This window comes from Rattus rattus, chromosome X (assembly GCF_011064425.1).
Source record: "Rattus rattus isolate New Zealand chromosome X, Rrattus_CSIRO_v1, whole genome shotgun sequence".
Taxonomy (NCBI): domain Eukaryota; kingdom Metazoa; phylum Chordata; class Mammalia; order Rodentia; family Muridae; genus Rattus; species Rattus rattus.
This window is the reverse complement of record NC_046172.1, coordinates 21,857,481-21,875,412: the sequence shown is the minus strand read 5'-3', so window position 1 is coordinate 21,875,412 and position 17,932 is coordinate 21,857,481.

The following is a 17,932-nucleotide window of genomic DNA, read 5'->3' as shown; positions in this document are numbered from 1 at the left end:
GGAATAACCATATAGAACGGGAGGGAGGGGTTAGGGGATGTTGACCGGAAACCCAGAAAGGGAATAACTATTGAAATGTAAATAATATATACTCAAGTTAATAAAGATAAAAAAAAAAACCAAAGAAATCTCCTACTATTATTGTGTGAGGTACAATGTGCGTTTTGAGCTTTAATAAGGTTTCTTTTATGTATGTATGTGCCCTTGTTTTTGGAGCATAGATATTTAGGATTGAGAGTTCATCTTGGTGGATTTTTCCTTTGATGAATATGAAGTGCCCTTCCTTATCTTTTTTTGATGACTTTTAGTTCAAAATCAATTTCATTCAATATTAGAATGGCTACTCCAGCTTGCTTCTTCAGACCATTTGCTTGGAAAGTAGTTTTCCAGCCTTTCATTCTGAGGTAGTGTGTGTCTTTGTCTCTGAGGTGTTTTTCCTGTAGGCAGCAGAATGCAGGGTCCTCAATGAGTATCCAGCTTGTTAATCTGTGCCTTTTTCTTGGGTAATTGAGTACATTGGTGTTGAAAGATACTTGGGAATTGTGTATCCAGTTTGTTAATCTGTGCCTTTTTCTTGGGTAATTGAGTCCATTGGTGTTGAAAGATACTTAGGAATTGTGATTTTTGTTTCCTGTTATATTCATATTTGGATGTGAGGTTATGTTTGTGTAGTTTTCTCCTCTTTGTTTTGTTGCCAAGATGATTAGTTTCTTTCTTTTTCTAGGGTATAGCTTGCCTCCTTATGTTGGGCTTTACCACTTATCCTTTGTAGGGCTGGATTTGTAGAAAGATATTGTGTAAATTTGGTTTTGTCATGGATAATCTTGGTTTCTCCATCTATGTTAATTGAGAATTTTGTAGGATACAGTAACCTAGGATGGCATTTGTGTTCTCTTAGTGTCTGTATGACATCTGTCCAGGTTCTTCTGGCTTTCATAGTCTCTGGCGAGAAGTCTGGTGTGATTCTGATAGGTCTGCCTTTATATGTTACTTGACCTTTTTCCCTTACTGCTTTTAATATTCTCTCTTGTTTTGTGCATTTTGTGTTTTGACTATTATGTGATGGGAGGAGTTTCTTTTCTGGTCCAATCTATTTGGAGTTCTGTAGCCTTCTTGTGTGTTTACGGGCATCTCTTTCTTTAGGTTAGGGAAGTTTTCTTCTATGATTTTGTTGAAGAAAATTACTTGCCCTGTGAGTTGGGAGTCTTCACTCTCTTCTATTCCTATTATCCTTAGGTTTGATCTTCACATTGTGTCCTGGATTTCCTGTATGTTTTGGACCAGTAGCTTTTTCCGCTTTTACATTATCTTTGACAGTTGAGTCAATGATTTCTATGGAATCTTCTGCTCCTGAGATTCTCTCTTCCATCTCTTGTATTCTGTTGGTGAAGCTTGTATCTACAGCTCCTTGTCTCTTCTTTTGGTTTTCTATATCCAGGGTTGTTTCCTTGTGTTCTTTCTTGATTGCTTCTATTTCCATTTTTAATTCCTTCAACTGTTTGATTGTGTTTTCCTGGAATTCTTTCAGGGATTTTTGTGACTCCTCTCTATGGGCTTCTACTTGTTTATTTATGTTTTCCTGGAATTCTTTCAGGGATTTTTGTGATTCCTCTGTATAAGCTTCTACTTGTTTATTTATGGTTTCATGCGTTTCTCTAAGGGAGTTCTTCATGTCTTTCTTGGAGTCCTCCAGCATAATGATCAAACATGATTGTAAATCTAGATCTTGCTTTTCTGGTGTGTTTGGATATTCAGTGTTTGATTGGTGGGAGCATTGGGCTCGGTTTCTGTTGGGTTCTGTGGGTTGGTCTTGGTTTCTGTTGCTTGGGTTCCTGCGCTTGCCTCTCGCCATCAGATTGTCTCTGTTGTTACTTTCTTCTGCTATTTCTGACAGTGGCTAGACTGTCCTATGGGCCTGTGTGTCGGGAGCACTGTAGACCTGTTTTCCTGTTTTCTTTCAGCCAGTTATGGGACAGAATGTTCTGCTTTTGGGAGTGTAGTCTTTCCTGTCTACTGGTCTTCAGCTGTTCCTGTGGGCCTGTGTTCTGAGTCTAACAGGCAGGTCGCTTGGAGCAGAAAAGTTGTCTTATCTGTGGTCCCGAGGCTCAAGTTACTTGTGGGGGACTGCTTTTGAGCTCTCTGTGAGGGTGGCAACCAGGAGGGCCTGTGCTGCCTTTTCCGGGAGCCCCTGTGCACTAGGGTCCCAGATGGCATTAGATGTTTTCCTCTGGAGTCAGGAATGCGGGCAGAGTGTAGTCTCTTCTGGCTTCCCAGGCATGTCTGCCCCTCTGAAGGTTTAACTCTCCCTCCCACGGGATTTGGGTGCAGAGAACTGTTGATCAGGTCCCTTCAGGTCCTGGCTGTGTCTGGAGCACAGGAGACCTGCAGCTCCAGTCTTGGTTTGGTTTTTATGGCTTGTTTTAATACCTTTCCTCCCTTTCATAAAATAGAAATTTTCTCATACACTATTACCTGATTATAGTTTCTTTTCAATCTACTACTTCCAGTACTTCTTTGCCTCTGCTCCCCTCTGGTTCTACTCCTATTCTCTCTATCAGCAAAAATTAGTTTTCTAAGAGATAATAACCAAAGAGGACAAAATAAAGTATAGCCAGATGAAGCAAAAAAAAAAAAATCACAATGAAGTTGGACTTGAGAACCCAGCAGGAGGAAGAGTCCTGAGAGCAAACACAAGAGTCGGAGACCTACTTGATCTCCTATTCAGGCTTCCCATGACAATACTAAGCTAAAAGCTAAAATATATACACAGACTTTGATTTCATATGCTTTTGCTCAGTTGATATAGAGAGCTTTGTTCCCTGGTGTCTTACCCTCCTCTGGTTCTATGATCCCTCCTCTTCTTGGGGGTTTTCTGAACTCTGAGAGGAGGGATTTGATGATGACCTCCCATTTAGATTCTGCATTCAGACAATGTCTGGCTTTGGGTCTTTGAATTTGTTCCCATCTGCTGCCAGAGAAAGCCTCTCTGATGATGACAGAAAAAAGGCACTGATCTATGAGTATAGCAGAATATCATTAGGAGTCATTTTATTGATTTTTTTTTTGTTGTTGTTTAGAAGTGTTTGGTTTTGCCTTCGGTCTTTGGTCTATCTATTTTCTGGTTCTTAGCTACACGAGCAGTGCCATGTATGGGTTTCTTCTTGCAGAGTGGGCTTTAAGTCAAATCAGACATTGGTTAGTTACTCCCACACGTTCTGTGTCCCCATTGTCCTAGCATATTGGCAAACATGACAGACTATAGGAAAAGATTTTGTGGCTGGATTTGTGTTCATGTTTTTCTTTCAGAAGCATGCAGAACACCTTTCCCACACCAGAGAAACTAGAGTGTAGGGATAAAGGCTCCATGTAGGCACCATTTCAACTTCTCCATGTTCAATGAGTTGTACAACTATTTTTCTTGAAAATGAGGCCTTACTGTGAGTTTATTGAGAGCAACCTTTTGTCTTAGCAACTGTCTGGCTTGTTTAGGATGTTCTGCTCAAGAATGCATTCAAGGCTTTATTCCACTTTCTTTTCTACCAGGATCAGTGTACCTGGTTTTATGTTATTATCTTTGATCCCCTTGGACTTGAGGTTCATGAAAGAGATAGGTAATGATCTTCTTGCATTCTTCTACATGCAGACATCCAGTTTAGCTACCACCATTTGCTGTCTTTTTTCCAGTGTGTATTTCTGGATTCTTTTTCAAATATCAGTTGTCTACATGTATATGGATTTGTATCTTTTTCTTCACCTGGATTCTATCAGCATGTTTATTTTGGAGTCACTAATTATTTGACTTTTATAACTATAGCTCTGTTACACCTTGCAATCAGGGATGGTGAGACCTCCAGTAGTTCCTATATTGTTCAGGATTGCCTTTGCTATCCTGGGTTTTTTGTTTTTTCATATGAATTTCTCTTTCAAGATCTGTAAACAATTGTGTTGGAAGTTTGGTGGGGACTGTACTGAATCTGTAGATTGCTTTTGGTAAGATGTTCATTTTCACTATGTTAATCCTACCAATCCATGAGCATGAAAAATCTTTTCATGTTCTGATTCTTCTTCAATTTCTTTCTCCAGGGACTTGAAGCTATTGTCATATAGATCTTTCACTTGCTTGGCTAGAGTTGGGTGGTGTACTCCTAATTTCTTTCTCAGTTCATTTGTTATTTGTGTCTAGGAAATTTTTTTGTTAATCTTGTATGTAGTATACTTTGTTGAAAGCTGCAAGAATTTCCTGATGGAATTTTTAGGGTTGCTTAATTATACTATCTTGTCATCTGGAAATAATGACACTTAGACTTTTTTCATTCCAATTTGTGTTCTCTTGATCTCCTTTAGTAGTCTTACTGTTCTGGTTAGAACTTCAAATACTATATTTAATAGACAAAGAGAGAGTGGATATTATTGTCTTATTCCTGATTTTGGTTGAATTGTTTTGAATTCCTTTATTTAAGTCAATACTGGGCTTGGTGTAAATTGCCTTTATTGTATTGAGGTATCTGCCTTGTATTCCTAATCGCTGGATTTTGTCAAAAGCTCTTTTTGCATCTAATGAGATGACCATGTGACTTTTTTCTTTCATTTTGTTTCTATGGTCAATGACACTAATTTTCATATGCTGAGTCATCCTTGCATATATGAAATGGTGCCTCCTTGATCAAGGTGGTTAATCCTTTTGATGTGAACATGGATGGGGTTCACAAATATTTTATTGATTATTTTTGCATCTATGCTTATAAGGGAAATTGGCCTGTATTTATTTTTCTTTCTAAAGACTTTATGTGGTTTGGTATCAGGGTAAGTGTGGCCTTATTAAATGTACCTGGCAATGTTTCCGCAGCTTCTATTTTGTGAAATAATTTGGGTATTGGCATTAATCTTCTTTGAAAATCTGGTAGAATTCTACATGAGAACCATCTGGCCCTGTTTTTTTTTTTTTTTTTTTTTTTTTTTTTTTTTTAGAAGCATCATACTTCTTTATTTCAAATTGCATTACAGAGGTAAGATATAAAAATATTTTGGCAATGGCATGAAAAGTAGACAGATAGAACAATGGGAAATAATAGTGAGCCCAGAAGTAAGTCTTACATGTATGGTTGATCAATTTTCCAGTCATCAAGACTACACAACCCAATATGGTCAACTCTTTAATCAATAGTGTTGAAAAGATCTCCATGTGTGAAGGGATAAAATTACATCTTCATCTTAAGCAATAAACAAAAATTAACTTGAAATTAAAGACTTAAACACAATGCTGAGTGGGAATAGTATTCCACTTTGAAAATGAGGTTACTTTTACCACTCAAAATATAACATTGGACTGGGTGGCTCTTATGCCAGAAGCCTGGAACCAAACCTTAAAACAGACTCTGGAGGATCTGATTTACAGAGAATAGGATTTGGTTACCAGAGATGGGATATAAGAGAGATGAGATGTCTGTCAATGACAATGAACATTCAACTATAAAATGAATATGTTCTGGAGATCTAATGTGCAGCCTGACAACTTTAGTTACAAGAAAGTAGTACATACTTAGGGTTGTGAAGAGACTAGAGAAGATATATTCTCACCAAAAAAGAGAGGATAATGATATAAGATGATGGATACATTTCCTATCTTTCTTTTAACTATCATTTCACTATGATCACTTGCATCAAGTCATCCTATTGTATCCCTTAGACATACATTGAAAGGTAAAAGTTTTAAGGTTGCCTCCCCACTAGACAAAGGTTCAGAGTAGAAGAAAAAAAAACAGATTAGGCCCTGAAATTGTATGTTCCAGGAAGCTTCTCCTAGGACCATAGTATGGGTAATTAAAATAGCTGGTTCAGCAACTCTCTCCCAGGAAGTAGCTGACCATAAAGTTAGATTAAAACCTTAGAGAACAATCTTGAGAAGCAGAAAGCTTCTCCCAGGAACTAGCAGACCATAAAGTTAAACAATCTTGAGAAACAGGAAGCTCCTCCTTGTGATTTTTTTACTGGTATTCTCAACATTTAACAATGACACCCTCCCTACCCCTTTGGGTTTGGTTTCTTCCTTTAAATTCCCTTCTCTTTAGCTACTGGTGGTGGAACTCCATGCCCCTACATGGGATCTGAGTCTCAACCCCAGTGCACTGGTTCCTATCAATAAACCTCATGTAAATTACAGCAAGGATGGTCTTATGTGAGTTTTTGGGGGGTTGCATCATCCTGAGATTTGAATGAGGGTCTCCCCACTCCAGGGTCTTTCAACATAAATTTTATTAATCATAGTTCAGTAAGGCTGGGGAATATACTGTTTTCATGATGGTTTATCAGGTCAAGCAGCATATAAACATATCTCAATGTTAATTCACTCTTTTTTTTTATTAACTTGAATATTTCTTATATACATTTCGAGTGTTATTCCCTTTCCCGGTTTCCAGGCAAACAACCCCCTAACCCCTCCCCCTCCCCTTCTTTATGGGTGTTCCCCTCCCCATCCTCCCCCCATTGCCACCCTCCCCCCAACAATCTATGTTCACTGGGGGTTCAGTCTTAGCAGGAACCAGGGCTTCCCCTTCCACTGGTGCTCTTACTAGGATATTCAATGCTACCTATAAGGTCAGAGCCCAGGGTCAGTACATGTATAGTCTTTAGGTAGTGGCTTAGTCCCTGGAAGCTCTGGTTGCTTGGCATTGTTGTTCATATGGGGTCTCAGCCCTTTAAGCTCTTCAGTTCTTTCTCTGATTCCTTCAAGGGAGTCCTGTTCTCAGTTCAGTGGTTTGCTGCTGGCATTCGCCTATGTATTTGCTGTATTCTGGCTGTGTCTCTCAGGAGAGATCTACATCCGGCTCCTGTCTGCCTGCACTTCTTTGCTTCATCCATCTTGTCTAATTGGGTGACTGTATATGTATGGACCATATGTGGGGCAGGCTCTGAATGGGTGTTCCTTCTGTGTCTGTTTTAATCTTTGCCTCTCTATTCCCTGCCAAGGGTATTCTTGTTCCCCTTTTAAAGAAGGAGTGAAGCATTCACATTTTGATCATCCGTCTTGAGTTTCATGTGTTCTAGGCATCAAGGGTAATTCAAGCATTTGGGCTAATAGCCACTTATCAATGAGTGCATACCATGTGTGTTTTTCTGTGATTGGGTTACCTCACTCAGGATGATATTTTCCAGTTTCAACCATTTGTCTATGAATTTCATAAAGTCATTGTTTTTGATAACTGTGTAATATTCCATTGTGTAGATGTACCACATTTTCTGTATCCATTCCTCTGTTGAAGGGCATCTGGGTTCTTTCCAGCTTCTGGCTATTATAAATAAGGCTGCTATGAACATAGTGGAGCATGTGTCTTTGTTATATGTTGGGGCATCTTTTGGGTTTATGCCCAAGAGAGGTATAGCTGGATCCTCAGGCAGTTCAATGTCCAATTTTCTGAGGAACCTCCAGACTGATTTCCAGAATGGTTGTACCAGTCTGCAACCCCACCAACAATGGAGGAGTGTTCCTCTTTCTCCACATCCTCGCCAGCATTTGCTGTCACCTGAGTTTTTGATCTTAGCCATTTTCACTGGTGTGAGGTGAAATCTCAGGGTTGTTTTGATTTGCATTTCCCTTATGACTAAAGATGTTGAACATTTCTTTAGGTGTTTCACAGCCATTCAGCATTCCTCAGCTGTGAATTCTTTGTTTAGCTCTGAACCCCATTTTTAATAGGGTTATTTGTCTCCCTGCGGTCCAACTTCTTGAGTTCTTTGTATATTTTGGATATAAGCCCTCTATCTATTGTAAGATTGGTAAAGATCTTTTCCCAATCTGTTGGTTGTCGTTTTGTCCTAACCACAGTGTCCTTTGCCTTACAGAAGCTTTGCAGTTTTATGAGATACTATTTGTCCATTCTTGATCTTAGAGCATAAGCCATTGGTGTTTTGTTCAGGAAATTTTTTCCAGTGCCCATGTGTTCGAGATGCTGCCCTAGTTTTTCTTCTATTAGTTTCAGTGTATCTGGTTTGATGTAGAGGTCTTTGATCCACTTGGACTTAAGCTTTGAACAGGGTGATAAGCATGGATCGATCTGCATTCTTCTACATGTTGACCTCCAGTTGAACCAGCACCATTTGCTGAAAATGCTATCTTTTTTCCATTGGATGGTTTTGGCTCCTTTGTCAAAAATCAAGTGCCCATAGGTGTGTGGGTTCATTTCTGGGTCTTCAATTCTGTTCCATTGTTCTATCTGTCTGTCTCTGTACCAATACCATGCAGTTTTTATCACTATTGCTCTGTAATACTGCTTGAGTTCAGGAATAGTGATTCCCCCTGAAGTCCTTTTATTGTTGAGGATAGTTTTAGTTATCCTGGGTTTTTTGTTATTCCAGATGAATTTGCAAATTGTTCTGTCTAACTCTTTGAAGAATTGGATTGGTATTTTGATGGGGATTGCATTGAATCTGTAGATCGCTTTTGGTAGAATGGCCATTTTTACTATATTAATCCTGCCAATCCATGAGCATGGGAGATCTTTCCATCATCTGAGGTCTTCTTCAATTTCTTTCTTCAGAGGCTTGAAGTTCTTATTGTACAGATCTTTTACTTGCTTGGTTAAAGTCACTCCGAGGTACTTTATATTATTTGGGTCTATTATGAAGGGTGTTGTTTCCCTAATTTCTTTCTCGGCTTGTTTCTCTTTTGTGTAGATGAAGGCTACTGATTTATTTGAGTTAATTTTATACCCAGCCACTTTGCTGAAGTTGTTTATCAGCTTTAGTAGTTCTCTGGTGGAACTTTTGGGATCCTTAAATATACTATCATATCATCTGCAAATAGTGATATTTTGACTTCTTCTTTTTCTGATCTGTATCCCTTGATCTCCTTTTGTTGTCTGATTGCTCTGGCTAGAACTTCAAGAACTATATTGAATAAGTAGGGAGAGTGGGAAGCCTTGTCTAGTCCCTGATTATAGTGGGATTGCTTCAAGTTTCTCTCCATTTAGTTTAATGTTAGCAACTGGTTTGCTGTATATGGCTTTTACTATGTTTAGGTATGGGCCTTGAATTCCTATTCTTTCCAGGACTTTTATCATGAAGGGGTGTTGAATTTTGTCAAATGCTTTCTCAGCATCTAATGAAATGATCATGTGGTTTTGTTATTTCAGTTGATGGTTTTCCATATATTAAACCATCCCTGCATGCCTGGGATGAAGCCTACTTGATCATGGTGGATGATTGTTTTGATGTGCTCTTGGTTTCGGATTGCCAGGATTTTATTGAGTGTTTTGTGTTGATATTTATAAGGGAAATTAGTCTTAAGTTCTCTTTCTTTGTTTGGTCTTTGTGTGGTTTAGGTAAAAGAGTAATTGTGGCTTCATAGAAGGAATTTGGTAGTGCTCCATCTGTTTCAATTTTGTGGAATAGTTTGGATAGTATTGGTATGAGGTCTTCTATGAAGGTTTGATAGAATTCTGCACTAAACCCGTCTGGACCTGGGCTCTTTTTGGTTGGGAGACCTTTAATGACTGCTTCTATTTCCTTAGGATTTATGGGGTTGTTTAACTGGTTTATCTGTTCCTGATTTAACTTCGGTACCTGGTATCTGTCTAGGAAATTGTCCATTTCCTGCAGATTTTCAAGTTTTGTTGAATATAGGCTTTTATAGTAAGATCTGATGATTTTTTGAATTTCCTCTGATTCTGTAGTTATGTCTCCTTTTCATTTCTGTTTTTGTTAATTTGGACACACTCTCTGTGTCCTCTCGTTAGTCTGGCTAAGGGTTTATCTATCTTGTTGATTTTCTCAAAGAACCAACTTTTGGTTCTGTTGATTCTTTCTATGGTCTTTTTTGTTTCTACTTGGTTGATTTCAGCTCTGAGTTTGATTCTTTCCTGCCTTCTACTCCTCCTGGGTGTATTTGCTTCTTTTTGTTCTAGAGCTTTTAGGTGTGCTGTCAAGCTGGTGACATATGCTCTCTCCTGTTTGTTTCTGCAGGCACTCAGAGCTATGAGTTTTCCTCTTAGCACAGCTTTCATTGTGTCCCATCAGTTTGGATATGTTGTACCTTCATTTTCATTAAATTCTAAAAAGTCTTTAATTTCTTTCTTTATTTGTTCTTTGACCAGGTTATCGTTGAGTAGAGCATTGTTCAACTTCCATGTATATGTGGGCATTCTTCCCTTATTGTTATTGAAGTCCAGCTTTAGGCCGTGGTGGTCTGATAGCACGCATGGGATTATTTCTATCTTTCTGTACCTGTTGAGGCCCGTTTTTTGACCAAGTATATGGTCAATTTTGGAGAAAGTACCATGAGGAGCTGAGAAGAATGTATATCCTTTGCTTAGGGTAGAATGTTCTGTAAATATCTTAAGTCCATTTGGTTTCATGACTACTCTTAAGGTCTGTCTATGTCTCTGTTTAATTTCTGTTTCCATGATCTGTCCATTGTTGGGAAGTTTTGTGTTGAAATCTCCTACTATTATTGTGTGAGGTGCAATAGTGTGTTTTTGAGCTTTAGTAAGGTTTCTTTTTTTTATGCATGTAGGTGCCCTTGTATTTGGGGCATAGATATTTAGGATTGAGAGTTCATCTTGGTGGATTTTTTTTTCTTTGATGAATATGAAGTGTCTTTCCTTATCTTTTTTGATGACTTTTAGTTGAAAATTGATTTTATTTGATATTAGAATGGGTACTCCAGCTTGCGTCTTCCGACCATTTCCTTGGAAAGTTGATTTCCAGCCTTTTACTCTGAGGTAGTGTCTGTCTTTGTCTCTGAGGTGTTTTTCCTGTATGCAGCAGGATGCAGGGTGGTTGTTGCATATCCAGTTTGTTAATCTATGTCTTTTTATTGGGGAGTTGAGGCCATTTATGTTGAGAGATATTAAGGAAGAGTGATTATTGCTTCCTGTTATATTCATATTTGGATATGAGGTTATGTTTGTGTGCTTTTCTTTCTTTGTTTTGTTGCCAAGACGATTAGTTTCTTGCTTCTTGTAGGGTGTAGCTTGCCTCCTTATGTTGGGCTTTACCATTTATTATCCTTTGTTGTGCTGTTTTTGTAGAAAGATATTGTGCAAATTTGGTTTTGTCATGGAATATCTTGGTTTCTCCATCTATGTTAATTGAGAGTTTTGCAGGCTACAGTAACCTGGGCTGGCATTTGTGTTCTCTTATGGTCTGTATGACATCTGTCCAGGATCTTCTGGCTTTCATAGTCTCTGGCGAGAAGTTTGGTGTGATTCTGATAGATCTGCCTTTATATGTTACTTGACCTTTTTCTCTTCCTGCTTTTAATATTCTTTCTTTATTTTGTGCATTTGGTGTTTTGACTATTATGTGAGGAGAGGAATTTCTTTTCTGGTCCAATCTATTTGGAGTTTTGTATGCTTCTTGTATGCTTATGGGTATCACTTTCTTTAGGTTAGGGAAGTTTTCTTCTATGATTTTGTTGAAGATATTTACTGGTCCTTTGAGCTGGGAGTCTTCACTCTCTTCTATACCTATTATCCTTATGTTTGATCTTCTCATTGAGTCCTGGATTTCCTGTATGTTTTGGACCAGTAGCTTTTTCCGCTTTACATTATCTTTGACAGTTGAGTCAATGATTTCTATGGAATCTTCTGCTCCTGTGATTCTCTCTTCTATCTCTTGTATTCTGTTGGTGAAGCTTTTATCTATGGCTCCTTGTCTCTTCTTTTGGTTTTCTATATCCAGGGTTGTTTCCATGTGTTCTTTCTTCATTGCTTCTATTTCCATTTTTAATTCTTTCAACTGTTTGATTGTCTTTTCCTGAATTCTTTCAGGGATTTCTGTGATTCCTCTCTGTAGGCTTCTACTTGTTTTTTTTTTTTTTTTTTTTTTTTTTTTTTTTAATGTTTTCTGTGTTTCTCTAAAGGGAGTTCTTCATGTGTCTTTCTTGAAGTCCTCAGCATCATGATCAAATATGATTTTGAAACTAGATCTTGCTTTTCTGGTGTGTTTGGATATTCCGTGTTTGCTTTGGTGGGAGAATTGGGCTCCAATGATGCCATGTAGTCTTGGTTTCTGTTGCTTGGGTTCCTGCGCTTGCCTCTCGCCATCAGAGTATCTGTAGTGTTACTTTGTTCTGCTATCTGATGGTGGCTAGACTGTCCTATATGCCTGTGTGTCAGGAGTGCTGTAACCTGTTTTCCTGTTTTCTTTCAGCCAGTTATGGGAACAGAGTTCTGCTTTTCAGGCGTGTCATTTTCCTATCTACAGGTCTTCAGCTGTTCCTGTGGGCCTGTGTCTTGTGTTCACCCGGCAGGTTGCTTGGAGCAGGAAGGTTTGTCTTACCAGCGGTTCTGAGGCTCAAGTTTGCTCGTGGGGTGTTGCTTTTGAGCTCTCCACGGGGGCAGCAACTAGGAAGATCTGTGCCGCCCTTTCCAGGATCTTCTGTGCACCAGGATTCCAGATGGCATTTGGTGTTTTCCTCTGGAATCAGTAATGTGGGCATAGTGTAGTCTCTTCTGGTTTCGCAGCCGTGTCTGCCTCTCTGAAGGTTTAGCTCTCCCTCCCACGGGATTTGGGTGCAGAGAACTGTTTATCCGGTCAGTCCTTTCAGGTTCCGGCGGTGTCTCGGTCGCAGGGGACCTGCTGCTCCAGTGCCATTATCTACTGGATCCCAGAGGCCATATACAGTTTCCACTTGGGCCAGGGATGTGGGCAGGTGTGGGCAGTGTTGGTGGTCTCTTCTGCTCTGCAGTCTCAGGAGTGCCCACCTGTCCGTTAATTCACTCTTTAAAGTGTTTAAACTTTAAAGTTTAAACAAGGGAGGATGTTTAAATAAGGGGGGGAAAAGGAGCATGAATCTATGAAGAAAAATTAAGAAGATGAATAGGGATAAAAATAATAAAAGTATAGTAAATGCCTCCATGAAACTATCTGCAAATTAAAAACATGTTGCATTTATTATTTTTTTTTTAGAGTTACAGAATTTTTCCATCTTTATTTAATTGGGTATTTCTTATTTACATTTCAAATGTTATTCCCTTTCTCAGTTTCCAGGCCAACATCACCCTAACCCCTCCCCTTCCCCTTCTATATGGATGTCCGTCTACCCATCCTCCCCCCATTACCACCCTCCCCCCAAGAAACCCGTTCACTGGGAGTCCAGTCAGGCTTTTTAATGAAAGCTTTTCTTCACAAGGTGTCATAGATCTGTTTAAATTGCTTATTTCATCTTGCTTTACTGATCTTGCTTTAACTATCGAGTAAATTATCAATCTCTTTTAGATTCTCCAATTTGTCACAGTACAGGTTTTTAATGTAATCCTTATGCTTCTCTGGATTTCCTCATGTTTGTTTTTATGTCCCAGTTTTTTTTCTGATTATATTAATTTAGACAATCTCTATCTTTTAGTTAGCACAGAGGTTTAGGGTTTGTATATCTTATTACATTCTCAAAGCACTACCTCCTTTTTCATTGATAGTTTGTATTGTTCTCTTTGTTTCTATTTTATTGCTTTAAGCCCCATTACTTTTATTATTCTTGCCTTCTACTCTTCTTAATTGAATTTCTTCTCTTTGTTCTAGAGCTTTCAAGGGTGCTTTTAAATTGCTGGTATGAGATCTCTGAAAAAAATTAAATGTAATCCCTTAGTGCTATGAACTTCACTGCTTTCATTGTGACCCATAAGTTTGGGTATGCCATGAATTAATTTTTATCAAACTCTTGAAAGTCTCAATTTCTTTATTTCTATCTTGATCCAGTAGTGATCATTTAATAGAAAGCTGTTCAGTTTCCATGAGTTTTTAAGCTTTCTGTTGTTTCTTTTATTGATATCCAGTTTTAAACCATGGATATTTGATAGGGTGCAGAGAGTTATTTCAAATTCTATCTATTGAGATTTGCTTTTTGTCTTAGTATGTGGTCAGTATGGAGAAAGTTTTGTGAGGTGTTGAGAAGGAATATTCTTTTGTGTTTAAGAGAATACTCTGCAAATATATGCTAGGCAAATTTGGTTTATAATATCTGTTAGCTCCAGAATTTCTTTGTTTAATTTTTGTCTAGATGACCTGTATATTTTTATACAGAGAGTTTGTTATTAAGTCTCCTGTCATTGCCCACACTGACACAGTGCCGAGGCATAAAACTGCGGGGTTAAAAAATACACATACTCAGGTCATTCCTGTTAAGAGTATGACAAATCTTTAGCTTTATTCACTGAATATATACCACAGGTTTGAACAGTGAAAATTCCAGGAAGCACAGTGGGAAAAACTGGCTTAAGGCCTCAGGAACAAAAGATCAAATATGTTCCCCAAATTTACTGGGGAGAAATCCAGGAAGTCCAGCCTAAGCCCCAGGAACAAAGACCGAGAACAAAAGACAGGAAGGAATGGACCATCGCCCAGGTGTACGCCTGGGTGTGATGCTACTGGGCCAGGGCATTCCTTTGTTAGGAACAAAAGGGTTCTACATACATCAGTAGGGCTTCAGCTGGGGTCAAATATTGCAGGGGACCCAGGAGGGTCCAACAGTCTCCCACTATCAGTGTGTGAGCACCAATATGTGATTTAAGTTCTAGTAGTGTTTCTTTTACATACTTAAGTTCACTTGGGTTTGGTGCGTAGATGTTAAGAATTGAAATATCTTGATGAATATATCCTTTGATAAATATGTAGAGGCCTTCCGTATTTCTTTTGGTTAATTTTTTTGGAAGTCCATTTTGTTGGATATCATAATAGCTATACCAGCTTGCTTCTTAGGTTCATTTGCTTGGAAAATCTTTTTCCAAACTTTACTCTGAGCCTATCTTTGATGCGGAGGTGTATTTCTTGTATGTAGCAGAAAGATAGATTCTGTTTTCACATTCATTCTGTTAGTCTGTGTCTTAGTCAGGGTTCCTATTCCTGCAGAAACATCATGACCAAGAAGCAAGTTGGAGAGGAAAGGGTTTATTCAGCTTCCTTCCACACTACTGTTCATCACCAAAGGAAGTCTGGATTGGAACTCAAGCAGGTCAGGAAGCAGGAGCTGATGCAGAGGCCATGGAGGGATGGTTTTTACTGGCTTGCTTCCCCTGGCTTGCTCAACTTGCTCTCCTATAGAACCCAAGACTACTAGCCCAGGGACGGCATCACCCACAATGGACTGGGTCCCCCCAACTTTGATCACTAGTTGAGAAATGCCATACACATAGATCTCAAGAATGCATTTCCACAACTGAGGATCCTTTTTCTGTGAAAACTTCAGCTTGTGTTAAGTTGACACACAAAACTAGCCAGTACAGTCTGTGGTTTTTTTGCTGGAAAATTGATATCTTTGATGTTGAGACCAATGATTATTGATTCCTGATGTTTTGTTGTTAGTTGTGGTTGTTGTGTGTGTGTTTTGTTTTTATTTTGTTGGTATAGGTTATATATTTCTTTTGTTTTCATGGATGTATAACCTCCTTGGTTGGAGTTTACTTCTATAAGGAAGGACGTGTTGATAGATTTTTGTTAAAATGTGACTTTATCATGGAATATGTCATTTTCTCAACCTATGACTATAGAAGGTTTTGCTGTATGTAGAAAAGTCTTGGCTGGCATCCATGATCTCTTATAGTCTGCTGCACACTTGTCCAGGCCCTTTTGGATTTTAGAGTCTCCACTAAGAAGTTAAATATAATCCTGATAGATCTGCCCTTTATATGTTACTTGATCTTTTTCTCTTGCAGCTTTTAATGTTCTTTTTCTGTCCTGTATGTTTAATGTTTTGATTATTATGTGCTGAGGAGAATTTATTATCTGGTCCAATTTATTCTGTGTTGGGTATGTTTCTTGTACTTTTATAGATATCTCCTTCAGGGTAGGAAAGTTTTCTTGTATGGTTTGTTGGAAATGAGGTCACGGAGGAAAGGGAGACTTTGTTGATACAAAGCTGAGAATGAGATTGAGATAATTGGATCTTAGGAGCAACAAGAAAGGTATGTGTCTACTTTCTTCATACTTGTTGCTCTCAAAGGTGTAGTCCTTGGGTTAGCCATGGCTGCCTGATGAGGTTGGGATCTGGGATAAATCAATGAGTGGTGGGAGGAAAGTTATAAGGATAAGAAAGGTGGGATGTACAAAATGATGGGAGCAGGAAAGCAGGGAACATTTCTATGGGTGTTCTGTTTTAGAACTGAGGATGAAACTGGGGGATTGGAACTACGGAAAGAAAGAGAGAGAGAGAGAGAGAGAGAGAGAGAGAGAGAGAGAGAGAGAGAGAGAGAGAATATCTTGGGTCAGTGCACTTGGTTTTCCTGCAGATGTGGCCTATGGGTTAGCAGGCAGTAGAGGCTGGAGATAGGGGTTGGGAAAGATCAATATTTTGGGGAGGGGAGTTAGAAAGGAAAGACCTGTAGGATCCACATGGAATGGAAGCAGGGGTGAGGTGGCAGCAGGGAAGGCTGCTATAAGTGTTCTGTTGCAAAGCTGTGGATAAGACTGGTGATTGACAGAGATGGTCAGTAAAGTTCTATAGGATGGGTGCAGGTGACAAAATAAGGGATGATTATGTGATCAGAGAGAAGAGAGAGAGAGAGAGAAAGAGGAGGAGGTTTGGGGTGGAAGATTAGGGTCAGGATTGATCATATGTGCATGAGCTGAAATAGCAATATGGAAAGAAAAAGGCCAACAGTTTGACCTTTACCCAATTGAGGTACAATTATTATGAAAGTTCAACAATGGTTTTTTAAAAAGAATTCCTAGTTCCTGTTTGATTTTTCCTGAGTATTGGGAATGGTATAGAATGTGGAAATGGCAAGGGATATAGAGGGCTTTGGATTAAGTTTAGGAAATCCAGGAGGTGAATTCATAGACATTGTCTGAGTTGGGGAGGGATTACAAAGTAGGGAATGATTTCTCAGAGGAAGAGGTCCAAGACTCTTTGGACCCTTTTGTTGTTGTTGGGAGATGCCTCCACCTACCTTGAGAAGGTGTCACCAAGACCAGGAGGTTTCTAACACATTTGACTGTGAGCATGTGTGTAAAGTCATGTTGCCAGTAAGTTCTAGGAAAAAAGTCTCTGGTTTGATGAGTAGGAAAAGCAGGGGCTGCAATAACTGGAGTTGGCATCTGATATTTGACAGAAGCTATAATAGTCCTTGAAAAAGATAAATACTCAGAGGTAGGCTGCAGGTAGGCCTTCAAGTAGTGAGACAAGGCTTGACTTAAGATGAAAGAACCAGTATAGATAGGACAGAATTTGTCCAGTGTCTTGAAGATGTAGGTTAGTCACCCTGTTGGCTAAGCTATTTTCCTTAGAGGTGATAGAATTGCCCATCTGGTGGTAGCTGTGGGATGAGAGGCCTTGATTTGGTGTGAGTTGGTTATTGATGTAGTCTGCTGTCTTTCCAGTTGGCAGCATGGGAGAGAATGATGTGGGAGCCATGCTTGGACACTGTGCACATGTTTAAGAGTTGTCCTTGTGTCAATTGGAAGGCATGGTTGAGAGCTATAATTTCAGTCTGCTGATTAGTGGTATGGGCAGGAAGGGCTATGCCTCAACTTCCTTAGTATCTGACACTATGGCATAGCCCACTTTTGGGGCCCCATTATGTAAAAAGGAGCTAACTTTTGTGTACCGGGGATTGAAGACCTAAGGTAATGTGCCTTCATGTATGTGCAGTAGTTCCTCTAAGGTTTTAATGCAAGAATGAGATGGGGAGTGGCCTGAATTTGGTTAGGGAAGAAGATTTGAGATATTGAGGGGTGAGCATGATTGGAAAGTAAGTGTGGCATTTTCTATTAGTGCTACCTGGGGAGGAGGGAGGGAGAGAGAGGAGAGAGAGAGAGAGAGAGAGAGAGAGAGAGAGAGAACCTAAGGTGGTGTGCAGAGAGTTTGTAATCCTTTATATATTAAAAGGTGGGACAGGTTGTAGAGAAAATTATGGTAGGTGACCTGAACATTGGGGTGCGTTTTTTTTTTTTGATTAACAAATAACGGTTTAGAAGTTGCTAAAAGTACATAATCAGGGTGCAC